Genomic DNA, 8780 nt, shown 5'->3' with positions numbered 1-8780 from the left:
CCAAAGTGTGGACACTTTGCCCCTTCTTAGAATTGGGAACAAAACACCCATGTAAGGAGCTACAGAGACAAAGTTTGGAGCTGAGACGAAAGGCTGCACCATCTAGAGACTGCCGTACCCGCATACCCGGGGATCCATCCCATAATCAGCCTCCACATGCTGATACCATTGCATACACTAGCAAGATTTTGCTGAAAGGACCCAGATATAGCTGTCTCTTGTGAGACTATGCCAGGGCCTAGCAAACACATAAGTGGATGCTCACAGTCAGCTATTGGATGGATCACAGGGCCCCCAATGGAGTAGCTAGAGAAAGTACCCAAGGAGCTAAAGGAGCTGCAACCCTATAGGTGGAACAACAATATATACTAACCAGTACCCCTCCCCCTCCAGAGCTCGTGTTTCTAGCTGCATATGTATCAGAAGATGGCCTAGTCAGCCATCAGTGGAAAGAGAGGCCCATTGGTCTTGCAATCTTTATATGCCTCAGTACAGGATAATGCAGGGCCAAGAAGTGGTAGTTGGTGGGTAGGGGAGTCGGGGGGCGGGCGGGTATGGGGGACTTTTGGGAAAGCATTAGAAATATAAATGAACAAAATACCTAATTAAAATAAAATAAAAAAATTTAAAAAAGAAAGTAGATGGGAAATGCTACAAAGCTTTTATTGGATTTTAGTTTTCAAGACCATTTTGTTGTTTTCTATTGTTTTTATAGCAGGCTAATTTAAACAACTGTTTGTATATCATTTGCACAGAGCAGCAACTATTGCTAAAATACATCCTCTGCTATGAAGATTGTTAAGAATTGATTTTGACCATCTTCTTGAGGAACTTGTGACTTCAGTATAGGAATGTAGGAAGATTTTAGAATGTCATTTTCAATGGAATTCTTATACTTTCAGTGGGTATGAAAATTAGTGTAGCTACTACCATGTTTCTTTAAAATACTAAAAGTAGGACTATCATATAAATCTAGTCATACCACTTCTGGTTATCTCCCCAGGGATATATACTCAAAGTAATCAAGGTTATTTTACTATAGAGAGCCCTGTGAAATCTATCTCAGCACTAGTCATAATAGCCAAGATACAGAATCACCCTAGATGGACATCAGTATAGAAATAGATAAAGAAACTGTGGCATATATATAAGATGGAGTATTATTCAGCCACAAAGAACAAATAGGAGAATGGTCAGGAGTAGCAAGTATCATCTTAAACACAATATGTCAGGCTGAGAAACAGGCGTGCTATTACATTTTTCTCTTATTTATGAAACCTGAAAGTTATTACTGGAAAGCAGAAGAAGGACTCTTAGAGAAGTGTAAAGGGATGGAGGCAGGGGAGACAACTGACAACAATAGAGTGGTGGTGGACATTATCAAAACGTGGAATATTTGTGTATCAGATTGTTACAACAAACCCCATTACTCTGTAGAACTAACAGGTGCTAATTTTAAAAAGAGCCATTACCAAGCACACAACTGGAATAGCAGAGGGAATATAGAAAATAGAGTGGGAAAAATATGTAAAGAAATGGTGACTTTTGGCTTCTGAGAGTTAGTTTCAGCTATACTGGTTTTCTTGAGTTCTTATATGGATTTTGGTTCAACTTGCTAGTGTATATAAAGAAGCCAGCAGGAGTTTGGATGGAAAGTATGTTGAACATGCTGTAAACAAAATACAAAGAGAAAATCCTGCAGTGTTCAAAGTTAAAAAGACACACTACAAACAAACAAAAGATGCAAGAACTGCAGCACAATTTTTGTCAGAAGCCTTGCAAACCATGAGACAATGAGTGACACTTTTAAAATGCTGCAAGGCAAACAAACCATTTAACCCAGCATTCCTAAAGCTATAAATAACTCCTTTCAAAAATGAAGGGGAATCAATTGCCTTCTCAGGAAACAAAAACAAAAACAAAAACCAAACCAAACCAAACCAAACCAAACCAAACCAAACCAAACCAAACCAAACCAAACCAAACCAAACCAAAACACCCCTGAGAATTACTCTGTAAGAAAAGTTAAACGAGCTGCTTCAGGCAGGAAGCTAATGCCATATAAGATTAAGGAGAACATTTGAATTGGCACAAAGACAAGAACGCTTCAAATGAACCGAACTGAGACCATTTTTTTTCTTTAGTGAATATAAGACTTCTATGTATATTCTTTATCACAATTTCTCCAAATTTGTCTTAATAGTGTTGGGGAGACAGCTCAGCAAATAAGATCACTTGCTATACAAGTTTGAGAACTGATCCTTCTTAGAAGGAGGAACAAAATACCCGTGGAAGAAGTTACAGAGAGAAAGTGTGGAACAGAGACTGAAGGAAAGACCATTCAGAGATTGCCCCACCTGGGGATCCATCCCATAAACAACCACCAAACCCAGACACTATTGCAGATGCCAACAAGAGCTTGCTGACAGGAGCCTGATATAGTTGTCTCCTGTGAAGCTCTGCCAGTGCCTGACAAATACAGAAGTGGATGCTCACAGTCATCCATTGGACAGAGCACAGTGTCCCCAATGAAGGAGCTAGAGAAAGTACCCAAGGAGCTGAAGGGATTTGCAGCCCCATAGGAGGAACAATATGAACTAACTAGTAACCCCAGAGATCCTTGGGACTAAACCACCAATCAAAGAAAACACACAGAGTGACTCGGCTCTAGCTGCATATGTACCAGAGGATGGCCTAGTTGGTCATCAATGGGAGGAGAGACCCTTGATCTTGGGAAGATTCTATGCCCCAGTATAGGGGAATGCCAGGGCCAGGAAGAGAGTGTGGGTGGGTTGGGTAGTAGGGTGGGGGGAGGGAATAGGGGATTTTTGGAGAGGAAACCAGAAAAGGGGATAACATTTGAAATGTAAATAAAGAAAATATCTAATAAAAAAGAAAGAACTTACCCCAGAACCCACATAAAAAGTGGGGTGGTGGTTATGGGTCTGCCTCTGACTCAGTGCTGGGTGTGTCAGAAACAGGATCAATTTGACTTATCGGTCACCAGCCTAGCTCCAAGTTCAGTAAGTTTTCGCTTCACATTCAAATCTTTGATCCATTTTAGGTGAACTGAATATATAGTATGAGATAGTGGCATAACTTATTTCCCTTCTTTTTTTCCTCCTTTATTTTTTATTACTCTTATCATTGTATTTTTTTCTATAATTTTTGTCATTGATGATGATGGTGGTGGTGGTGGTAGTGATGATGATGATTGGAGTCAAGGTTTCACTGTGTAACCCAGTCCAGCTTTGAACTTTCAACTCTTTTTTTTTTTTTGCTTACATTAATTAATTTATTTACTTTACACTCAGACTTTAGTTTCCCATCCTTCCTCTCCTCCCAGTCCCACCCATTTCCCTCTCCTCTCCTCTTTCTACTCCCCATCACTTTCTCCTCTAAAAAAGGGCAGGCCTCCCTTGCAGTAGGACTAAGCACATCTTCTCCTATTAGGATTAAACAAGGCATTCCAATTAGGGGAAAGGGATCCAAAGGCAGGCAACAGAGTCAGAGACAACCCCGATCCGGCTGGTTAGAAGTCTCACATGAAGACTAAGCTGCATATCTTGTGGGGCATCTCTGAGAGAAGCTAGAAACTGAGGACAATGGAAACTCCTAGGAATTTATGAGGGTGACCCTAGCTAAGCTTCTAGCAATGTGAGAGAAGGAGCCTGCACCAGCTGTCTCCTGTACCCAGGCCAGACTTCCAATGGAGGTATGGGGACACCAGCCCAGCCACAAAACCTTAAACCCACAATTTTTCCTGGCTATAAGACATGGGGCCTAGGTCTGTCCCATGCATGCTCTCTGATTAGTTATTCAGTCTCTATGAGATCCTCTGGGCCCAGGTTAGTCGAAGCTGTAGGTTTTCCTGTGGTATCCTTGCCCCTACTGGCTCCTTCAATCCATCTCATTTTTTCCTGCAGGATTCCCCAATCTCTGTTAAGATTTGGCTATTTCCATCATTTGCTGGGTGAAGCCTCTCAGATGAGTTATGCTAGACTTCTGTCTGCAAGTGTAACAGAATATCATTAATAGTATCGGAATGTGGTCTCTCTCATGGCATAGGTCTCAAGTTGGGTCAGTAATTGGTTGGGCATACCCTCAATTTCTGTTCCATTTTTTACCCCTGCATGTGTTGTATCCAGGGAAAATTGTGGGTCTAAGGTTTTGTGGCTGGGCTGGTGTCCCTGTCCCTCAATTGGAAGTCTGGCCTGGGTACAGGAGATGGCTGGTTCAGGCTCTATACCTCCCATTGCTAACCCTAACCCTAACCCTAACCCTAACCCTAACCAGCTAGAGTCACTCTCATAGATTCCTGGGAGTTTCCATTATCCTAGGTTTCTAGCTTCTTCCAGAGATGCCCCACAATTCTAGTTGTCTCTCCCAGTACTGTCTCCTTCTACCAACCCCAGACTTGATTACTCCTGTTCCTCTTCCCATCCCTTCTACCACCCTGTTTGCTTCCTCCATCCCCACCCATGTTTATTATATTTCCACTTCTCAATGAGATTCCCCCTTGGGCCCTCCGTTTTATTTAGCTTCTTTGGGTCTGTGGATTGTAGAAAGTTTCTTGTACGTTATGGCTGATATCCACTTATAATTACATACACACTATGTTTGTATTTCTGGGTCTAGGTTATATCACTCAGGATCTTTTCTAGTTCCATCTATTTGCCTGCAAATTTTATTATCTCATCGTCTTTAATAGCCGAGTAGTATTCCATTGTGTAAATATACCCCATTTTCTTCATCTATTCTTTGTTTGGAGGACATCTAGATTGTTTCAGTTTTTCATTCATTTTCTTCACTTGTTTGCTTGTATTTTCCTATATTTCTTTAAGAAATTTAGAATAATTTTTATTCATTTACTCATTCATCTTTAAAGGTCCTATCATGTGCATAAGATTGTATTTAAGGTCATTTTCTTATGCTTCAGCTGTGTTTAATTGTCCAGTGCTTGCTGCAGCAGGATAGCTGGGCTTTGGTGGTGCCATAATGCCCTGGCTATTGTTATTTGTGTTATTTTGCTGACCTCTGGTCATATGATTTTATGACAAATGCTGATTTCCGAGTTTATTTGTTGAATGGTGGGTTTTTTTTTGGGGGGGGGGAGGGGATTATTTTTTCCCTCCTTGGTTTCTGTTTCTTTCCATTCTTCTGACCTGAGTGGTTTGGGGTTCTGGTGACCAGTGATTCTTCAGGTCCAGTAGTGTTCTCAATGGGTGATTTTGTATGCTAAAGTTCCTTCTGGGAGCTCTAGTCTCAGCAGGCAGTATTATAGGGTAGGAAATGAAGCATACAATATGGGGTGACGTTTATCACTGTTGGGTGTGTTTTCAGGAGAGTTGACAGGCGAGGGCCTGGCAAGTGAGAGCTTGGTGTGGAGTCTTACCTGTTGTCTCTGCTGCTGGGAGGCCCCCAGGAATACAGGCAGAGTTGTGGGATGGGAAATGAAGCTTAGTCTATGGGGTGAGGTGTTGGGAGCTATTAAGACAACGCTATTGTCCTGATCTCTGAATTGGGCCTCTCCCCCCGAGAAGAAAAGGGGATCAAAAGCGGGCCACCGACGCATCGCTCTGAGAACAACCACAGATTGTTCCAGCCCTAAGTCAGTGCCGGATGTCCTGACCTCAAGATGTACCCTGATATTGCCAAGTTCCTGCTTCCCCGTGTAACTGCCTAAAGAATATGCAATTCTATTGCCCCACCCCTCCCGCTGATAAGTACCTGTACTTCCCCTTTTGCTTGTGCAATTCTACTGCCCCATCCTTCCTGCTGAAAGGCACTTCCCCTTTTGCTTGTGCATTTAAACCTTGGGCCTGGCTAATACAGTGGAACCTTGATGCCACTCAGACTGCTTCCGTGTGTCGTTATTTGCACAAGGTTCTCCTCTCTATTCCCCCATTTGGTTCTTAGGAGAAGGTCCCCTTGAGACCCTCAAATAACTGGACCTGCTGGATGGGTCAGTGAAGTTTATTAATGTTGAGTATACATTCAGGGGTCTTAGGGGGGTAAGGGCTTGGGGTAGAGGCCCTGAACTGGTGTTCCTGGTGCTGGCAACTCTCTTAGCTTCAGTTTTGAAAATTTCTTCTGAAGTATATAGAAATAAAATTGATTTTTATATATTGATTTATCTTGAAAATTTATTGAACTTATAGTTTCTTATAGGTTTTCACTGTGTTTCAAAGATCTTTTAGTAGGTATACAAAATAGTGGATATCTTTATGGCTTTTCATACAGATACACACACACATACATAAATGATATAGATATAGATATAGATACACACAGTGGATTGCTTTGGGTTTTCTATTATTTTGATCATGTTATCTAAAAAATGACATAGTTTTACTTCTAGCTTTCTTATCAAGATGCCCTTTACTCCTTTTTGTGCCCCCATTATAACGCTGACAAAAAAACAGTAAGAGTGAACATTTTTGTCTTGCTCCTGATATTATCAAGAAAGCATTCAGTCATTGACTGGTACATATGATGTTGACTTCTTTTTTCTTTTTGCATTTTCATGTATGTGTACACCTGTGTATGGATGGCTTACATGTGTGTGGGTGCACATTTATTTGGTGAAACTCAAAGGTTGATGTCAGGAGTAATGCTTTTTTTTAAATGTTATTTTTTGAAGCAGGGTCTTGCAGTTGAACCCAGAGCTTGCCTTGCCAATGAGGCTAGTGTTATCAAACTTGCTCTGGAGATTTGTCTTTGTCTTCCGAGGGTGGCATTATATCAGAGTGCCATACCCATTAGGCATTTTCATGGATTCTCAGGATCTGAACTTCAGTCCTCATGCTTATATGACAAGCACTCTATCCACTGAATGATCTCCCCAGTCTGTATTTTTTCTTACCTTAGATTCCTTTTATCACCCTTTTTATGTTTTCCTTTTAGTCTTAATTGGTTTGCTTATATCACCAAAGATGATAAAAGGATTTTTTTCAACTGTGTTTTCTACATCTAAAGAAATGGCTATGCAGAACTTTCCTATTTCTCAGTTGATGTGTTATTTTATGTTAATTAATTTTCATGTGTTAAGTCAACTAAAATTTTACAATAAATTTGGTGTGTATATGTCTAGCAAATACTGATATGGGCTTTTCTTGAGGTATCTTTATCTAGTTTTACTATCAGGATATCATTGGCTTAATGGAGTGAGTTGATAAGTGTCCCTTCTATCTCTAGAAAGATGTTTTTTAATCAAGAATTCATATGAACTCTTTACATCAAAGAGCTTTTTCCTTTCCTTTGTGATGTATTTTGTATTCTATTGGTTAATTAGGAGTGTGTTTAATTTTTACATATTTAATAATTCTTCAAATTTCATTTTGCAACTGAATTCTAACTTCACTCTGTTGTGGTCAGAGAACATAATTTGCATAATGTGAAAATCTTTTTACATTTATTGAGACTTGTATGTTTTGTATATAAAGTCAGACAATAGTAAGATATCTCTTATATTTATCCCTCCCACCAATATTACCAATATCAAGAGATAGTGAACATTCAGAGTAATTGAAATTCAATTGAATGGAAGTTAGGGCTATTATTTTAAAAATAGTTTGGTAGTTGGTCTGTCATCATATTGAAAAATCAGTTGATATATAGCAATCTCAGACTTGTTTATTTGTCTTTATGAACTGAAAAGTTATGTTTGGTACTGAAATTTATGCATGAATAACAGGTACATTCCTAATCTCTACAAGCTGCAAAACCCCTAAATGTCCTTCCTTTGGTAGATGGATCAACAAACCATTAATATAGTATACTCCTTACTAATGAAAAAGAATAAATCACTGTTTCATACACTAGTGCAGATGCAACTTAAATGTACTTTGCTAAATGAAAAAAGGTATATTTACATCGCTTATATTTACATGACAATCTGGTCAAGGAAAGTAAATAGTGGTTTTCAGGGTTTGGCTGATAGGGGGCTATATATGCAAAAAGTAGTGGTACAAAGGAAATTTTCGTTGTGAAATTATTCTGTGTGATGAGTCACATCACTCAATACACTTTTCAAAACCCACAGACCTGAATCATAATCATAGTAAATTTTGTCTCATATATATATATATATATATATATATATATATATATATAATCAACAAGGGTGTAGTGGGAACCTGAAATAGAATACAAATAAAAACAGATGAACATAGCTGGGATGAAAATGCATAGCATAATGCTAAAAAGCATAGGCAAGTAGAGAATTAACCAAAGGGAATTTGGAAAATGGCATTTTGTCCATATGATGTGATGCAAGAATCACAAAGAACTTTACACAATACTGTTTTCTACACCTGATATTAGCTAAGATACAGAGAAGCAGCTCACTACTATACTCTAGTTAATACATCTAGTTTTCACATGAAATGAGTTAACAACATTGAAACTATTTAATATGAATTTTAAGGTTAAATAGGTAATATATATTTCATAGATAAGGAAATGCAGGTTTTATTTTTGAAGAAAAATACATATGCAATGTGAAGAAGCTAGAATGAACTCCAAGGTGCTGAATTAGATCCATAGCTATCAATTTGAGCTTATGAGTTTTAAATATCATTGGTCCATTGTTTTTGGATCCATGAGTTCTGCATTTATGGATTAAGTCAATTGCAGATTGAAAAGATTTGGAAAAATATGTGGTATTATAACTATCTACACAGCATTTGTATTGCGTTATGTTTTATGTCATCTAAAGATGATTTTAAGCATGTGGGAAGATGTATGTAGTTTCTATACATGTGATATGATATTTTATA

The sequence above is a fragment of the Mus caroli genome, chromosome X, assembly GCF_900094665.2.
Source record: "Mus caroli chromosome X, CAROLI_EIJ_v1.1, whole genome shotgun sequence".
Classification (NCBI taxonomy): Eukaryota; Metazoa; Chordata; class Mammalia; order Rodentia; family Muridae; genus Mus; species Mus caroli.
This window is presented reverse-complemented; position numbering follows the sequence as displayed.